The sequence below is a fragment of the Pleurodeles waltl genome, chromosome 9, assembly GCF_031143425.1.
Source record: "Pleurodeles waltl isolate 20211129_DDA chromosome 9, aPleWal1.hap1.20221129, whole genome shotgun sequence".
Lineage (NCBI taxonomy): Eukaryota > Metazoa > Chordata > Amphibia > Caudata > Salamandridae > Pleurodeles > Pleurodeles waltl.
In genome coordinates, this window is record NC_090448.1 from 566,257,315 (window position 1) to 566,275,845 (window position 18,531).

An 18,531-nucleotide genomic window follows, 5' to 3' on the forward strand; every position below is an offset into this window, starting at 1 on the left:
GAAGTCTCCTGCCTTTCATGGGCCTCAAGCTCCTCAGTCTGGTCTTGTCTCAGAGCCGCTTATACTTTAGTATTGAGTCAAGTAGGCTCTATCTGTTAGAGCTTGACATTTGTATAACTTGTTTGCTACTTGTGCCTGCAGCCTCCAGAATGTAATGACCATATTGTCACTGATCAGGGATAATCAGCCCCTATAGCATATCATTATGGGGGTCATTCCGACCCTGGCGGTCATGGACCGCCAGGGCTGGGGACCCCGCATCCACCGCCAACAGGCTGGCGGTGCATCCAGGCCAATTCTGACCGCGGCGGTAAAGCTGCGGTCAGAAAAGGGAAACCGGCGGTTTCCCGCCGGTTTTCCCCTGGCCTGAGGAATCCTCCATGGTGGCGCTGCAGGCAGCGCCGCCATGGGGATTCCGACCCCCTTACCGCCAGCCTGGTTCTGGCGGTTTTGACCGCCAGAACCTGGCTGGCGGTAACGGGTGTTGTGGGGCCCCCTAACAGGGCCCCACCAAGATTTTCAGTGTCTGCATAGCAGACACTGAAAATCGCGACGGGTGCAACTGCACCCGTCGCACCCTTTTCACTCCGCCGGCTCCATTCGGAGCCGGCATCCTCGTGGAAGGGCGTTTCCCGCTGGGCGGGCGGGCGGCCTTCTGGCGGTCGCCAAAGTCAGAATGACCCCCCATGTGTTTACAGATCATTGAGGAAGGAGACTTGGCTTTCACTCGATAGTGGATATGAGAGGTGGACTCCGATGAAGCCATGTCCTTCTGAGAGAGCTTTTAGGGTGTCCTCCTTGATATGTTCCTGTGCCTTTTGTTACACAGTGGTTTCAGTTCTTGATTCCCATTCGTGGGTTTAAGTGTATGTTAGAGGAGAGGCACAGGGTCCTCCTGACAGTTTTGTATTAAAGGAGAGATAAATGGGGAGGCATCTAATAAAATTCAACTATAGAGGTCCAGCATTTGCTAATCAGGGGGCACTTGATTTTTGTTACAATTCTTTTATTTGCTCTCAACAGTCAATGACATAAGTTTCTTTGGTATACTATTTATTTCAAATTGTCACTTGCGTATATGTTTGTTGTGCCCCCATAATGCCTCTGTTAAAGTACCGATCTCCTATGGAGCATCTTGGACTGAAGTCATCTCAACAGAAGCCCTGACTGCTTGGCTGGTAGAAGTGATGTTTTTGTCTAACTCCTCAGGTGGGTTAGTATTTCATTCTAATCGATCCTTGCCACAGCCTCCTCCCTATTCTAGTCCCTTCCGCAGTTGCAGTGGATCTTTGAGTGATATAATAGCTCTTTTACTGTTTTGTTTCAATTTAGCACACATGATACACAGCCAAATTGAGGAACACTGATAGAAACAGCTTGTGCAGGACAAACAATGTTTTATAGCTGCCGAAGTTTAAATGTGATACTTAAGTAAGCTAGTCCCATTAGCTCCAATATGCCAAACAGTTTTATTATGTCTCATTGAAGTTCTACAGGCCATAAAGAGTTAGTTTAACAAAGAGGTTTGTGATCACTAGTGTTGATCTGATGAGGCATTAGTTGGTTAAATTGATTCCTCCCCTGATTGCCGCCAGTCACAACTATACCTTTTATACGTCTTTTTTCAAGTTGGACCAGTTTACCACCAGTTCTGGAGTTTTATAGTTCTCCCTTGTTTGTGTTTAGTCCAAAGCCAGATTCCTAATATAAACAGTGCAATATTGCTTAATGTTACTGCAAACCTGTCTCTCCACTTTAAAATAGAAAAAACAAGTTTCAGTTTCCAATTTCTCTGTAGCCACTAATTTCATTCCATGACACTTGATACTTTCTATTAGGCTCCTCTAAGGTTTAAGGCAAAGACGTAATAGCTAACAACAGTCTATCAAGATGTGGATTACTATTAGCAATGACAATGGAATACAGTTCTGCTGCCTGTGGGTTTTGCGCGGCTCCCAGATGTTGGCATGATCACATTGACAGAGGAAACAGCCAAAGTTTTGCTTATGCATCCTCATCTGCAGTAGCTGTTCGAGGAAGAGCAGCTCAGATCTACTTGTAAAATGCAAGTAAGCCCAGCCATCAGTCCATCGCACCTTCAGCATCCAACACTACCACCGTTGGTCTATCCAAGCTCAGTTCCAGGGTACAAGGACAGATAAGCGGGTTGTGCAAATCAAGGGAGGTCCACCACAGCCAATCCATACCGACTCCACCATCTGATCCTGCACCAGGATTGCTTCCAAGTAAGAATTTAACATACATTCTTCCCTCCAGAATCCCTGGAAATGCATGTGATTTTAGCCATGAGCAGCTCCATGCCTGAAAGTCTCCAGGATACGCAAGAGCTATGTTTTTCAAAGAAGTGTAAATGTTGCTAGAATACCACAATCCATTGCTTGTTAACTTGATGGGAGTGTGTAGATGACACAGGGGAGTTTAGGCAAGGTGCTGACTTCCAGCCTCAGCCTCACTCCTAGCTGCATTTCTTTTAAATGGAAGATTGCTTTTGCTGGTTTTGTTTGTGTGTGTATTTGATTGAGAATTCATTATTGAAAGGATGGGATCTGAGAACTCTACATAAGATGAATGGAAAGGAGTTAATCAGTGTTGGTGACCCTCTATGTAGGTTTTGTTGCAGTTTAAGCTTTGCTAACGGATATGTATAGATTTAGGAAAGATAAAAGGATGTGAGTTGAGAGTATAGTGTGATCAAGAAGACATGGAGAGAGAGAAATACTGTGGAAGATAGATGATAGTTTAGAATTAGGATTAGAGGGCAAAGGTAGGTGTGAGCTTGAAATGAGGTGGTGGAGAGTAGTATTAGGGGCAAGTGGTAGAGTAGGGAAATGTAGAGGGAGGATCATGCTTATCAGAGGTGGATTAGGATTGGGCTGAGAGGTTGAGTAGAACTGAAAAATCATATACATTCGAAGAATTGTGGTAGCGATAGCGGACAATGTGAGAGAATGATAAGCGTGAGCAAGTGAACATGAATGCGAGGGAAAGATGAATGGATGTAGAGTGATTAAATAGTGATGAAGGAAGGAGGGTTGCCTGGTGAGACGTAATTGGGTTGTATGCATGTTTCCTTGATATGAACACCAAGGTACAGATATGCTAACTGTAAGAAACTGGAGTGTTAATTGTAGGGTGGTACCTATCTAGTACTCTTCTATCATGGACCCCTTTGCCATCTTATCCCCGTCCTTTACACAGCTTCTTCAGTTATGCCATTCCGAGGCTCTGAATGTTGCCCAGACCCAATTCCATCACTTTAAAAAACACAGGTGCAAAATAGGAGAGTAGGAATGACATTTAGAAAATTGAAAAAATGGCCAATTAAAAATCAAAAGTCAATTTGAAATAAATAAAAAGTCAGTTTTGATGTCAGATTCCCAAAGGGATTTTTGATTTAACTTCAATCACTGAGTGGTACTGAATAACTGGATCAGGCCGCTGAACACCATTGTAGGAAGTTGAAGTATCAGTGGAGGGGTAGGTCTCCACCTCAAGTAATAATCACAATCCCTGTTATGGCGAATCACTAAGGTCACTAAATTAATCTGAACTCATTCCCCTGGTAGTTATGGCACAGGGGAGACAGGCTTCTCATAGAAGCAATGTGTAAAACAGTAATACCATAAAAATAAGAGAAAAATCCCAATTCAATTTTTAAAAAGTTTTAAGTCCCAGATTTGAGGAAACTTCAGGAGTAGAACACTTTGACTCTAGGCAAGAGTCCACAACCTTGGAGACAGCACTTGGAGGTCAAGACTCATTCCAATGGAGACCATCCATAGGGTGCAGGACAGCTCCAATTGGAACTGATCAGTTGCAGAAAAGACCTTTTGCAGGTTGTTGTGTCCCTGCAGCTTAAATAAGAGGTCAGCCTTATGTCTCTTGGAGTCAACTTCTTTGAACTGGGTGCAAGAAGTAGAGCAGGTCCCATTGTCTAGGCTCTACTTAGGTCACTGCCAGTAGGTCCAGTCCTCTTCTGTTCTTCCATAGGTCCTGAAAGTGTTCTGAGGTGAGTAATGGGGATGCCATATTTATGCCTGGCACCAGCCTGTGGGTGGGGGAATCTGCCGGCTACTCCCTAACCAAACAAGTAAACATTGCCAGGGGTAACCCTAACCACGTTTGTAGGATTTCCTGTCTGCCTTGCTGCAAACATTACTACAGGGCTCCTCTCTACCTTAAACCAAGATGCCAGAAATGTTCTTCCCTTGTGCAGAGCTCCTGTGTCCACCCCAGATGTGTGGCCATGAAAATGAGCATCCCCTCCTCTGTGGTCACTGCAAACTAGTTCTAGGTCAGCTCCTCTCCCTCTAGGATTGATACCTTACTAGCTGCGGGGACCATAGGAAGTGGTAGGCCCACGTGTTAGCTACACCTGCATGTGACAGAGTGCACCTCTTTTAAGTGAATCAAATACTCGGGCATAGCCCCCAAAACATCCTGTCAAGGTACAAACAACATCTCTCCACACCCAAGGTCTTTGTCTCATCTCTGGGAGCAAGTTCACACTTCATCAAAGGTTCTATTTAGCTGTCGGGTGACAGCTAGGCTCATTAAAATGGGTATACAGAGGCTTTAAGCTGGTAGAGGGTAACATTCTAAAGGTACCTTTTCCAAAATATTTATTGCAAATCTGACTTCATCAGTGGATTTTGTTTGTAATGCATATATTAAGAAAATCTAAAAATAAAAGTAAATTTGTAGCTGCTTCCTAGTTGGAGAGAACGTTAATAAGGTTAAAAATGCAATCTAGTGCTTTCCTAATGAGCAGCTAAACCTGCTATGGTGAAAATAGAATTTACGGCCCCTAACTGTAAGAACATGTTTAACATTAACCATGTACATGTCCTGCTTTTCAATACCATGCACCATGGCATCTGACAGTAAGGTGTGCTTAGGGTCGACTTACTGATATTTAAAAGGAAGGTTTAGGCCTGTCAAAATGAGTTATTTTGACAGGCCAGATTTGCAGTTTAGAACCTTATGAGCTAGGCTAAAAATGGTAGGTCTCCAACCAAGTTTGCACTGTCACTGCAGGGGGTGGAATAAAGGGAGCTGCAGCCCACTGCTGACATTTAACTTATAGGCCCTGTGTACACTTAGTATCGTTTAATAGGACTTATAGATTAGTTAAATATGGCTGTTAAGAGAAGGGCAACTACATCATGTTAATAAGGGGAGAACAGACAATTTAGAGCTAGTTAGCAAGGGTATAGTACACTGAGTTCTACAGTCAGTAAAAACAGGAAAGGCAAAAATATAGGCCATGCCATGCAAAACATGGCCATTGCCAACATGTCCTTTTGAACAGGAGACAGGAGCACTACCCATCCCTTTGGGAGTTCCAATGATTAAGGCAAAAAACCTGGAAAGACCATCAGCATTGTCCTGGTGAGCCCTAGGGCTGTGTTTCACTATTAAGTCCATACCTGTAGGAAGATGAATCACCTCAACAGTTTAGGATTCTTACCCCTACATTTGCATCAGCCATATGAGGGGTCTGTGGCCTTTTTGAAGCTGGAAATAAGTCCCAAATAGATATGGTCCCAGTTTCTTTAATGCCGGACCACTTCAAGTACTTTCCTCTTATATGCTCTCAACCTTTGTTTCCTGGGTAGTTATTGCCTGCTGAGAAGTTTACAGGCTGGTGTGGGGCATCATCATTTGGCTTTGATATAATAGCCCCAGTAGCATAACCTGAATCATCTGTTTGCACAAGGAATTCCCTACTGAAGTGAGGTGCCTTAAGTACTGGTACTGACAACATGGTTTCCGTCATTTTGTCAAATGCCTTCTGGCACACCTTCATCCAGCTAACCTTCTTTGGCTGCTTTCTGGAAGTCAGGTCAGTCACGGGGGCAACAGTGGTGCCATACAGCTTGACAAATCTCCTGTACTATCGAGTACGGTCTAAGAAGGATCTCACCTGGGTTTTGTCGTCTTGGGAGGCTCCCAGGCCATGATGGTCTACATCCAGGGATAGGTAGGTTGTATATGGCCTCCAACAATTTGATGGCCCAAGTACACACTGTGCCCTACCCTATCTGGCACTTACTAGCCTTGATAGTCAGGCTTGCCTGTTTCAGGGCCTGAAGCATTTCTTGAGTTGATACAGGTACACATCAGAACCTCTTCCTCTCTCCTTCAGTTTGGCAAGAAGCTGAAGATCTGGCTTTTTGCATACCTCCCCCTGTCCTAAGCACAGCTAGGCAAGCATTCCTGTTCAGTGCCAGACAACCATCCCGGGATGATACTGCGCTTTAGAAATGCACATTACATAACATAGCATAACATAAAAACATAACATAAATGTAAGGTCATTCAACAGAAATGGCATACATGTGTACTGGAAAAAACCCTAGGGTGTGGAGAATGCTAACCTCTCTGTGATTCATTCAGTTAGGGCAATCTGTGAATACCATGTGTAGGAAGGTGGCTTTCTTCAAACATGGTCCCCCTCCTTTTTGACCTGTTTGTCAGTGTTTGTCAGTGTATGTTTACTGTCTCAGTGGGATCCTGCTAGTGAGGACCCCAGTGCTCATAGTTTGTGTCCTATATGTGTTGTCAGTATGCTTGACTGGCTCACTGGAGTTCAGATAATCAGAACTCCAGTGCTTATGCTCTCTCTGTTGACCAAATTTGTCACTATAGTCTAGTGACTCCATATTCGAATTCATATAGGCACACTGGACCCCCCTTATAAGTACCTAGTATATGGTACCTAGGTACCCAGGGCATTGGGGTTCCAGGAGATCCTTATGGGCTGCAGAATTTCTTTTGTCACCCATAAGGAGCTCATACAAACACTCCTTCCGTATTGCCACTGCAGCCTGAGTGAAATAGTGCACACACTATTTCACAGCCATTTTCACTGCACCAGGTAACGTATAAGTCACCAATATGTCTATACTTCAGTTACTGAAGGCTAGGTGCAGAGCTACTGTGTGTGAGTGCACCATTGCACTAGCAAAGGTGCCCCCACATTGTCCAGGACTAACTTCCCGGACTTCGTGGGTGCGGGGACACCATTATAAGCGTGCACTACATATATGTCAATACATATATGTAGCTTCACAATGGTAACACCGAATATGCCCATGTGAGGTGTTTAAGATTGCGAAATTGAACCCCAATCCAAATCTGGTATGGGGGGGGGTAATTCCATGCACCCTGGGGGCTCCACCATGGACCCCCAGTACTGCCAAATCAGCTCTCTGAGGTTTCCACTGCAGCCCCAGCTGCTGCCTCCTCACAGACAGTTTTCTGCCCTCCTGGGGTTTGAGCAGCTCAATCCCAGGAAGGCAGAACAATGCATTTCTTTTAGGAGCTGGGTGTTACACCCTCTCCCATTGGAAATAGGTTTTACAGGCATGGGAGGGGTATCCTCCCAGAGCTACTGGAAATGCTTTCAAGGGCACAAACAGTGCCCTCCTTGCATAATCCAGGCTACACTGGTTCAGGGACCCCCAGTCCCTGCTCTGGTGCGAAACTGGACAAAGGAAAGGGGAGTGACCACTCCCCTATCCATCACCACTCCTCCAGCGTGTGTCCCTGGCGTTAGCTATCTTGGATTCCAAGGTGTTGGGTGTGAGAAGGTAGCCTCTTTCTAGCCTTGTTACCCCCACTTTTGGCCTGTTTGTGAGTGTATGTCAGGGTGTTTGTCACTGTTTTCACTGTCTCACTGGGATCCTGATAGCCAGGCCTCAGTGCTCATAGTGAAAACACTATGTTTTCAGTATGTTTGTTATGTGTCACTGGGATCCTGCTGGTCAGGACCCCAGTGCTCATAGGTTTGTGGCCTATATGTATGTGTCATTGGGACCCTGTCACACAGGGCCCCAGTGCTCATAGGTGTGCATGTATATGTTCCCTGTGTGGTGCCTAACTGTCTCACTGAGGCTCTGCTAACCAGAACCTCAGTGGTTATGCTCTCTCATTACTTTCAAATTGTCACTAACAGGCTAGTGACCAATTTTACCAATTTACATTGGCTTACTGGAACACCCTTATAATTCCCTAGTATATGGTACTGAGGTACCCAGGGTATTGGGGTTCCAGGAGATCCCTATGGGCTGCAGCATTTCTTTTGCCACCCATAGGGAGCTCTGACAATTCTTACACAGGCCTGCCACTGCAGCCTGAGTGAAATAACGTCCACGTTATTTCACAGCCATTTTACACTGCACTTAAGTAACTTATAAGTCACCTATATGTCTAACCTTTACCTGGTAAAGGTTAGGTGCAAAGTTACTTAGTGTGAGGGCACCCTGGCACTAGCCAAGGTGCCCCCACATTGTTCAGAGCCAATTCCCTGAACTTTGTGAGTGCGGGGACACCATTACACGCGTGCACTACATATAGGTCACTACCTATATGTAGCTTCACCATGGTAACTCCGAATATGGCCATGTAACATATCTATGATCATGGAATTGCCCCCTCTATACCATCCTGGCATAGTTGGCACAATCCCATGATCCCAGTGGTCTGTAGCACAGACCCTGGTACTGCCAAACTGCCCTTCCTGGGGTTTCACTGCAGCTGCTGCTGCTGCCAACCCCTCAGACAGGCATCTGCCCTCCTGGGGTCCAGCCAGGCCTGGCCCAGGATGGCAGAACAAAGAACTTCCTCTGAGAGAGGGTGTGACACCCTCTCCCTTTGGAAAATGGTGTGAAGGCAGGGGAGGAGTAGCCTCCCCCAGCCTCTGAAATTGCTTTGTTGGGCACAGATGTGCCCAATTCTGCATAAGCCAGTCTACACCGGTTCAGGGACCCCTTAGCCCCTGCTCTGGCGCGAAACTGGACAAAGGAAAGTGGAGTGACCACTCCCCTGACCTGCACCTCCCCTGGGAGGTGTCCAGAGCTCCTCCAGTGTGCTCCAGACCTCTGCCATCTTGGAAACAGAGGTGCTGCTGGCACACTGGACTGCTCTGAGTGGCCAGTGCCACCAGGTGACGTCAGAGACTCCTGCTGATAGGCTCCTTCAGGTGTTAGTAGCCTTTCCTCTCTCCTAGGTAGCCAAATCCTCTTTTCTGGCTATTTAGGGTCTCTGTCTCTGGGGAAACTTTAGATAACGAATGCATGAGCTCAGCCGAGTTCCTCTGCATCTCCCTCTTCACCTTCTGATAAGGAATCGACCGCTGACCGCGCTGGAAGCCTGCAAACCTGCAACATAGTAGCAAAGACGACTACTGCAACTCTGTAACGCTGATCCTGCCGCCTTCTCGACTGTTTTCCTGCTTGTGCATGCTGTGGGGGTAGTCTGCCTCCTCTCTGCACCAGAAGCTCCGAAGAAATCTCCCGTGGGTCGACGGAATCTTCCCCCTGCAACCGCAGGCACCAAAAAGCTGCATTACCGGTCCCTTGGGTCTCCTCTCAGCCCGACGAGCGAGGTCCCTCGAATCCAGCGACACCGTCCAAGTGACCCCCACAGTCCAGTGACTCTTCAGCCCAAGTTTGGTGGAGGTAAGTCCTTGCCTCACCTCGCTGGGCTGCATTGCTGGGAACCGCGACTTTGCAAGCTACTCCGGCCCCTGTGCACTTCCGGCGGAAATCCTTCGTGCACAGCCAAGCCTGGGTCCACGGCACTCTAGCCTGCATTGCACGACTTTCTAAGTTGGTCTCCGGCGACGTGGGACTCCTTTGTGCAACTTCGGCGAGCACCGTTTCACGCATCCTTGTAGTGCCTGTTTCTGGCACTTCTCCGGGTGCTACCTGCTTCAGTGAGGGCTCTTTGTCTTGCTCGACGTCCCCTCTCTCTGCAGGTCCACTTTGCGACCTCCTGGTCCCTCCTGGGCCCCAGCAGCGTCCAAAAACGCCAAACGCACAATTTGCGTGTAGCAAGGCTTGTTGGCGTCCATCCGGCGGGAAAACACTTCTGCACGACTCTCCAAGGCGTGGGGGATCCATCCTCCAAAGGGGAAGTCTCTAGCCCTTGTCGTTCCTGCAGTATTCACAGTTCTTCAGCCTAGTAAGAGCTTCTTTGCACCAACCGCTGGCATTTCTTGGGCATCTGCCCATCTCCGAGCTGCTTGTGACTTTTGGACTTGGTCCCCTTGTTCCACAGGTACCCTCAGTCAGGAATCCATCGTTGTTGCATTGCTGATTTGTGTTTTCATTGCATATTCCCTCTAACACGACTATTTTGTCCTTAGGGGAACTTTAGTGCACTTTGCACTCACTTTTCAGGGTCTTGGGGAGGGTTATTTTGCTAACTCTCACTATTTTCTAATAGTTCCAGCGACCCTCCACAAGGTCACATAGGTTTGGGGTCCATTCGTGGTTCACATTCCACTTTTGGAGTATATGGTTTGTGTTGCCCCTATCCCTATGTTTCCCCATTGCATCCTATTGTAACTATACATTGTTTGCACTGTTTTCTAAGACTATACTGCATATTTTTGCTATTGTGTATATATATCTTGTGTATATTTCCTATCCTCTCACTGAGGGTACACTCTAAGATACTTTGGCATATTGTCATAAAAATAAAGTACCTTTATTTTTAGTATAACTGTGTATTGTGTTTTCTTATGATATTGTGCATATGACACTAAGTGGTACTGTAGTAGCTTCACACGTCTCCTAGTTCAGCCTAAGCTGCTCTGCTAAGCTACCATTATCTATCAGCCTAAGCTGCTAGACACCCTATACACTAATAAAGGATAACTGGGCCTGGTGCAAGGTGCAAGTACCCCTTGGTACTCACTACAAACCAGTCCAGCCTCCTACATTGGTTGTGCAGCGGTGGGAGAAGTGCTTTGAGACTACTTACCACTCTTGTCATTGTACTTTTCATAAGAGAAAAATATACAAAACAAGGTCAGTGTATATACACATAGCCAAAAAGTTTTGCATTTCCTCTTTTCACTCTTTTCTAAGTGCTGAAAAGTACTTCTAAACTTTCAAAAAGTTCTTAAAAGTTTAAAAAGTTTTTTTTCTGTCTTTCCAAAAAGTTCTGAAAACTTTTTTCTCTTTGTCTATCACTTTAACTCTCTCTAAAAATGTCTGGCACAGGCCAAAAAGTTGAACTGTCCAAACTTGCATATGATCACCTTAGCTGGAAAGGAGCAAGGAGTCTCTGCATAGAGAGAGGTTTGAGTGTAGGGAAGAATCCTTCCTTAGAACTGTTAATTAATATGCTTAGAGTACAGGATAAGGCCATAAGTGCCCAATCTGTAGAAAAAGTAGCTAATGGTTCTCAATCTGATCCAGGGACTCCCCCAGGAAAAGGTTCAGGAAAGAAACTTCTCAGCCTGCCCATTACTAGACAGTCTAGCATAGTTGGTACAGAGGTTGAATCACATCATACTAATGGTGTGCTCTCAAATTATACTGGTAGCCAAGCTGTTAGGGTGCCCTCTGTAAGGGACAGGTCTCCTTCTGTTCGTTCCCATCATACCTCTGTATCTAGAAATGTCCCTCCCACCCACCCTGATGACAGATTGTTAGAAAGGGAGCTCAATAGATTGAGAGTGGAACAAACCAGACTGAAGCTCAAGAAGCAACAGCTGGATTTGGATAGACAGTCTTTAGAAATAGAGAGGGAAAGACAGAAGTTGGGTTTAGATACCCATGGTGGCAGCAGCAGTATTCCCCATAGTCATCCTGCAAAAGAGCATGATTCCAGGAATCTGCACAAGATAGTTCCCCCTTATAAGGAGGGGGATGACATTAACAAGTGGTTTGCTGCACTTGAGAGGGCCTGTGCTGTACAGGATGTCCCTCAAAAGCAGTGGGCTGCTATCCTATGGCTATCATTTAGTGGAAAAGGTAGGGATAGGCTCCTTACAGTGAAAGAAAATGATGCCAATAATTTCCAAGTTCTTAAGAATGCACTCCTGGATGGTTATGGCTTAACCACTGAACAGTACAGGATAAAGTTCAGAGATACCAAAAAGGAGTCTTCACAAGACTGGGTTGATTTCATTGACCAGGCAGTGAAGGCCTTGGAGGGGTGGTTACATGGCAGTAAAGTTACTGATTATGAAAGCCTGTATAACACAATCCTGAGAGAGCATATACTTAATAATTGTGTGTCTGATTTGTTGCACCAGTACCTGGTAGACTCTGATCTGACCTCTCCCCAAGAATTGGGAAAGAAGGCAGACAAATGGGTCAGAACAAGGGTGAACAGAAAAGTTCATACAGGGGGTGACAAAGATGGCAATAAGAAGAAAGATGGTGAAAAATCTCAAGATAAGCATGGGGATAAGGGTAAAACCAAAGATCCCACTTCAAATCTTAAACACTCTTCAGAGGGTGGGGATAAAACAAATTCTTCCTCTTCTTCCCAACCTGCACACATTAAAAAGCCTTGGTGCTTTGTGTGTAAAAATAGAGGCCATAGGCCAGGGGATAAGTCCTGTCCAGGTAAACCCCCTGAGCCTACCACCACTAATACATCAAGCTCTAGTGCCCCTAGCAGTAGTGGTACTAGTGGTGGGACTGCTGGCAACAGTCAAGCAAAGGGTGTAGTTGGGTTCACTTATGGGTCCATAGTGGAAACTGATGTAATCAGTCCCAAGACAGTTTCTGTCACACCTAGTGGCATTGGCCATGCCACACTGGCTGCTTGTCCCCTTACAATGGATAAGTACAGGCAGACAGTTTCAATAAATGGTGTTGAGGCCTTGGCCTACAGGGACACAGGTGCCAGTTTCACTTTGGTGACTGACAACCTAGTGCACCCTGATCAACACATCATTGGACAACAGTATAAGATTATTGATGTCCATAACTCCACTAAGTTTCTTCCCTTAGCTATAATTCAGTTTAGTTGGGGTAGAGTTACTGGCCCTAAGCAGGTGGTGGTATCGCCTAGCTTACCTGTAGACTGTCTCTTAGGTAATGACCTAGAGGCCTCAGGTTGGGCTGATGTAGAGTTTTATGCCCATGCAGCCATGCTGGGCATCCCTGAGGAATTGTTCCCTCTCATTTCAAGTGAAATGAAAAAGCAAAGGAGAGAAGGCCTGAAAACTCAGGATCCCTCTCCATCAACAGGTAAAAAGGGTATCACAGTATCCCCTAACCACCCTACCATTCAGGATACCATTCATGTGGTGGGAGAAACCTCTCCTGGGGTGGCACCTGTTCCAAGGGAATCATCAGCTGGCAAAGCTGGACTCCCTGAGGTGGAAGTACCTCTCTGTGGGATAACTAACATTGGTGAGAAAAACAGCACCATATTAGTTAACATGGAGCATCCCTCCAACCCTCCCAGAGAAACGTTAGTGCAGAAACCCTGCACTACCTCACAACACTTAGGACAGCATCCCTGCCCTAGTGTGGAGCTCATAGGACAGCATCCCTGCCCTGCTTCAACTCAAGAGAAACAGCATCCCTGTTCTCTCTTCCAGCCAAATGGACAAAGTTTTTGCCCAGCTATGGCTTTACTGAGACAGCATCCCTGTCTGGCATTTCCATCATTACAAATAGGTTCAGTGGATAATTCCCACTGCTCTAAACTAAAACTTACTGATAGAAACTCTGAAAATACATCTTCACATTGTTGGTTAGCTAAAAAACTTCAAACAGGGTGGTTTACATCCCCACAGGGAAGTAACCATATAGTGGATGATAAAGGGAGTAACCAGTCTATTGCAGAGCTACTCTCTACTTATCACCACTTAGACAATAAAGTCTCAACTGGCCAAGGTTAGCCTTATTGTCCTTCGTTTGGGGGGGGGTTGTGTGAGAAGGTAGCCTCTTTCTAGCCTTGTTACCCCCACTTTTGGCCTGTTTGTGAGTGTATGTCAGGGTGTTTGTCACTGTTTTCACTGTCTCACTGGGATCCTGATAGCCAGGCCTCAGTGCTCATAGTGAAAACACTATGTTTTCAGTATGTTTGTTATGTGTCACTGGGATCCTGCTGGTCAGGACCCCAGTGCTCATAGGTTTGTGGCCTATATGTATGTGTCATTGGGACCCTGTCACACAGGGCCCCAGTGCTCATAGGTGTGCATGTATATGTTCCCTGTGTGGTGCCTAACTGTCTCACTGAGGCTCTGCTAACCAGAACCTCAGTGGTTATGCTCTCTCATTACTTTCAAATTGTCACTAACAGGCTAGTGACCAATTTTACCAATTTACATTGGCTTACTGGAACACCCTTATAATTCCCTAGTATATGGTACTGAGGTACCCAGGGTATTGGGGTTCCAGGAGATCCCTATGGGCTGCAGCATTTCTTTTGCCACCCATAGGGAGCTCTGACAATTCTTACACAGGCCTGCCACTGCAGCCTGAGTGAAATAACGTCCACGTTATTTCACAGCCATTTTACACTGCACTTAAGTAACTTATAAGTCACCTATATGTCTAAACTTTACCTGGTAAAGGTTAGGTGCAAAGTTACTTAGTGTGAGGGCACCCTGGCACTAGCCAAGGTGCCCCCACATTGTTCAGAGCCAATTCCCTGAACTTTGTGAGTGCGGGGACACCATTACACGCGTGCACTACATATAGGTCACTACCTATATGTAGCTTCACCATGGTAACTCCGAATATGGCCATGTAACATGTCTATGATCATGGAATTGCCCCCTCTATACCATCCTGGCATAGTTGGCACAATCCCATGATCCCAGTGGTCTGTAGCACAGACCCTGGTACTGCCAAACTGCCCTTCCTGGGGTTTCACTGCAGCTGCTGCTGCTGCCAACCCCTCAGACAGGCATCTGCCCTCCTGGGGTCCAGCCAGGCCTGGCCCAGGATGGCAGAACAAAGAACTTCCTCTGAGAGAGGGTGTGACACCCTCTCCCTTTGGAAAATGGTGTGAAGGCAGGGGAGGAGTAGCCTCCCCCAGCCTCTGGAAATGCTTTGTTGGGCACAGATGTGCCCAATTCTGCATAAGCCAGTCTACACCGGTTCAGGGACCCCTTAGCCCCTGCTCTGGCGCGAAACTGGACAAAGGAAAGGGGAGTGACCACTCCCCTGACCTGCACCTCCCCTGGGAGGTGTCCAGAGCTCCTCCAGTGTGCTCCAGACCTCTGCCATCTTGGAAACAGAGGTGCTGCTGGCACACTGGACTGCTCTGAGTGGCCAGTGCCACCAGGTGACGTCAGAGACTCCTGCTGATAGGCTCCTTCAGGTGTTAGTAGCCTTTCCTCTCTCCTAGGTAGCCAAACCCTCTTTTCTGGCTATTTAGGGTCTCTGTCTCTGGGGAAACTTTAGATAACGAATGCATGAGCTCAGCCGAGTTCCTCTGCATCTCCCTCTTCACCTTCTGATAAGGAATCGACCGCTGACCGCGCTGGAAGCCTGCAAACCTGCAACATAGTAGCAAAGACGACTACTGCAACTCTGTAACGCTGATCCTGCCGCCTTCTCGACTGTTTTCCTGCTTGTGCATGCTGTGGGGGTAGTCTGCCTCCTCTCTGCACCAGAAGCTCCGAAGAAATCTCCCGTGGGTCGACGGAATCTTCCCCCTGCAACCGCAGGCACCAAAAAGCTGCATTACCGGTCCCTTGGGTCTCCTCTCAGCCCGACGAGCGAGGTCCCTCGAATCCAGCGACACCGTCCAAGTGACCCCCACAGTCCAGTGACTCTTCAGCCCAAGTTTGGTGGAGGTAAGTCCTTGCCTCACCTCGCTGGGCTGCATTGCTGGGAACCGCGACTTTGCAAGCTACTCCGGCCCCTGTGCACTTCCGGCGGAAATCCTTCGTGCACAGCCAAGCCTGGGTCCACGGCACTCTAGCCTGCATTGCACGACTTTCTAAGTTGGTCTCCGGCGACGTGGGACTCCTTTGTGCAACTTCGGCGAGCACCGTTTCACGCATCCTCGTAGTGCCTGTTTCTGGCACTTCTCCGGGTGCTACCTGCTTCAGTGAGGGCTCTTTGTCTTGCTCGACGTCCCCTCTCTCTGCAGGTCCACTTTGCGACCTTCTGGTCCCTCCTGGGCCCCAGCAGCGTCCAAAAACGCCAAACGCACAATTTGCGTGTAGCAAGGCTTGTTGGCGTCCATCCGGCGGGAAAACACTTTTGCACGACTCTCCAAGGCGTGGGGGATCCATCCTCCAAAGGGGAAGTCTCTAGCCCTTGTCGTTCCTGCAGTATTCACAGTTCTTCAGCCTAGTAAGAGCTTCTTTGCACCAACCGCTGGCATTTCTTGGGCATCTGCCCATCTCCGAGCTGCTTGTGACTTTTGGACTTGGTCCCCTTGTTCCACAGGTACCCTCAGTCAGGAATCCATCGTTGTTGCATTGCTGATTTGTGTTTTCATTGCATATTCCCTCTAACACGACTATTTTGTCCTTAGGGGAACTTTAGTGCACTTTGCACTCACTTTTCAGGGTCTTGGGGAAGGTTATTTTGCTAACTCTCACTATTTTCTAATAGTTCCAGCGACCCTCCACAAGGTCACATAGGTTTGGGGTCCATTCGTGGTTCACATTCCACTTTTGGAGTATATGGTTTGTGTTGCCCCTATCCCTATGTTTCCCCATTGCATCCTATTGTAACTATACATTGTTTGCACTGTTTTCTAAGACTATACTGCATATTTTTGCTATTGTGTATATATATCTTGTGTATATTTCCTATCCTCTCACTGAGGGTACACTCTAAGATACTTTGGCATATTGTCATAAAAATAAAGTACCTTTATTTTTAGTATAACTGTGTATTGTGTTTTCTTATGATATTGTGCATATGACACTAAGTGGTACTGTAGTAGCTTCACACGTCTCCTAGTTCAGCCTAAGCTGCTCTGCTAAGCTACCATTATCTATCAGCCTAAGCTGCTAGACACCCTATACACTAATAAGGGATAACTGGGCCTGGTGCAAGGTGCAAGTACCCCTTGGTACTCACTACAAACCAGTCCAGCCTCCTACATTGGGACCCTCTGGGAGCATCTGTGTGGCAGTGCCAGCAGGTGACGTCAGAGACCCCTCCTGATAGGTCCATACCTGGTTAGGTGACCAATCCCCCTCTGAAGGCTATTTAGGGTCTCTCCTGTGGGTGTTTCCTCAAATTTGGTTTGCAAAACTCCACCAGGACTCCTCTGCATCCTCTGCTAGAGCTTCTGACCATCGGATCAACCACAGACTGCTCCAGGAACGCTGTAACTGCAACAAAGTATGCAGGAAGGTTACTGTGACCCTGCAACTTCAGCTCCAGCCAGTAACTGCAACAGTTTCCAGGTTTTGCACGCTCTGAGGACTGCCTGTCTTCATTCTGCACCAGAAGGACCGAAGGAATCTACCGTGGAGTGATGGAGTCACTTCCCTGCTTCAGCAGGCACCTCTCTGCAACAAGAACTGGTACTGTGGGACTCCTCTCATGTCGACGAGCGTGATCCCTGGAACACAGGTGGTGGACTGAAGTGATCCTGACTGTCCAAAGGTCCAGCTGTCCAAATTTGGTGGAGGTAAGGGCTTGCCTACCCATGCCAGACAGTACCACTGTGCACCGCGTGTTCTGAAGCTCCATGAGCTTCTGTGCACTTCTTCCAAAAGTCCTTCATGCACAGCGTGGCCCAGGTCCCCAGCACTCTATCCTGCGATGCTCCGCTTCCTGAGTTGTCCTCCGGTAGTGTGGGATTCCTTTGTGTAGTGCTGCGACAACCGCTTCTGCAACTCCTTAGTCCCTGTGTTCTGGGAATCCTGTGGGTGCTGCCTGGCCTTCTGAGGGCTCTTTAAAGTGCTGTGAGGCCCCTCTGCCTCCTCAGTCCGAGTTGAGGTACCCAGGTCCCTCCTGGGCCCAGGTAGCAGCTTTTCCCACCAACTGCGACATTTGCGTGAGCCAAGGCTTGTTGGCGGATCCCAATGACGAAAACAGGCCTGCATCCAACGACTCGACGTGGGACATCTATTGCACCAAGCAGAAACCCGTAGCTGTCTTCTTTGGTGCATTTCTACTCTTTTCTTCTAACCAGAGAATCCACTTTTGCACCTTCATCCGGGTTAGCAGGGGCTACTGTTCTTCCTGGATTCTTCATCGACTTCTGGACTTGGTCTCCTCTCTCCCCAGGTGTTCAGGTCCAGGAATCCATCATTGGTGTCTTGCAGTCTTGTTTGGGTTTTGCATAATCCTTTACCACGACTCCTAGTGTGCTCTGAGGGAACTTACTGTACTTTACACCTGTTTTCCTGGGCTCTGGGGTGGGGTATTTTACTTACCTATGGTGTTTTCTTACACTCCCAGTGCCCCTCTGCGCACTACACTTGCCTAGGGGGGAATTCGTGATTCACATTCCACTTTCTTAGTATATGGTTTGTGTTGCCCCTAGGCCTATTGCATTCAATTGTATTTTCTACTATTTGCACTATTCTATGACTATTTACTTACCTGATTTTGGTCTTTAGTGTACATATTGTGTATAATACTTACCTCCATAAGGAGTATTGCCTCTAGGATACTTTTGGCCTTGTGTCACTAAAATAAAGTACCTTTATTTTTGGTAACACTGAGTATTATCTTTCTTGTGTATCAGTACTGTGTGACTATAGTGGTATTGCAAGAGCTTTGCATGTCTCCTAGTTCAGCATTGGCTGTTCTGCTACAGCTA

General features: G+C 47.1%; 1 protein-coding gene across 2 annotated transcripts in view; it reads right to left on the minus strand.

Moving 5' to 3' along the window:
* The window catches only part of LOC138259667 (cytochrome P450 2A13-like), a 918,770-nt gene that overhangs the window by 53,772 nt on the left and 846,467 nt on the right, over positions 1-18,531 (minus strand). The gene's annotated exons all lie outside the window — the stretch shown is intronic.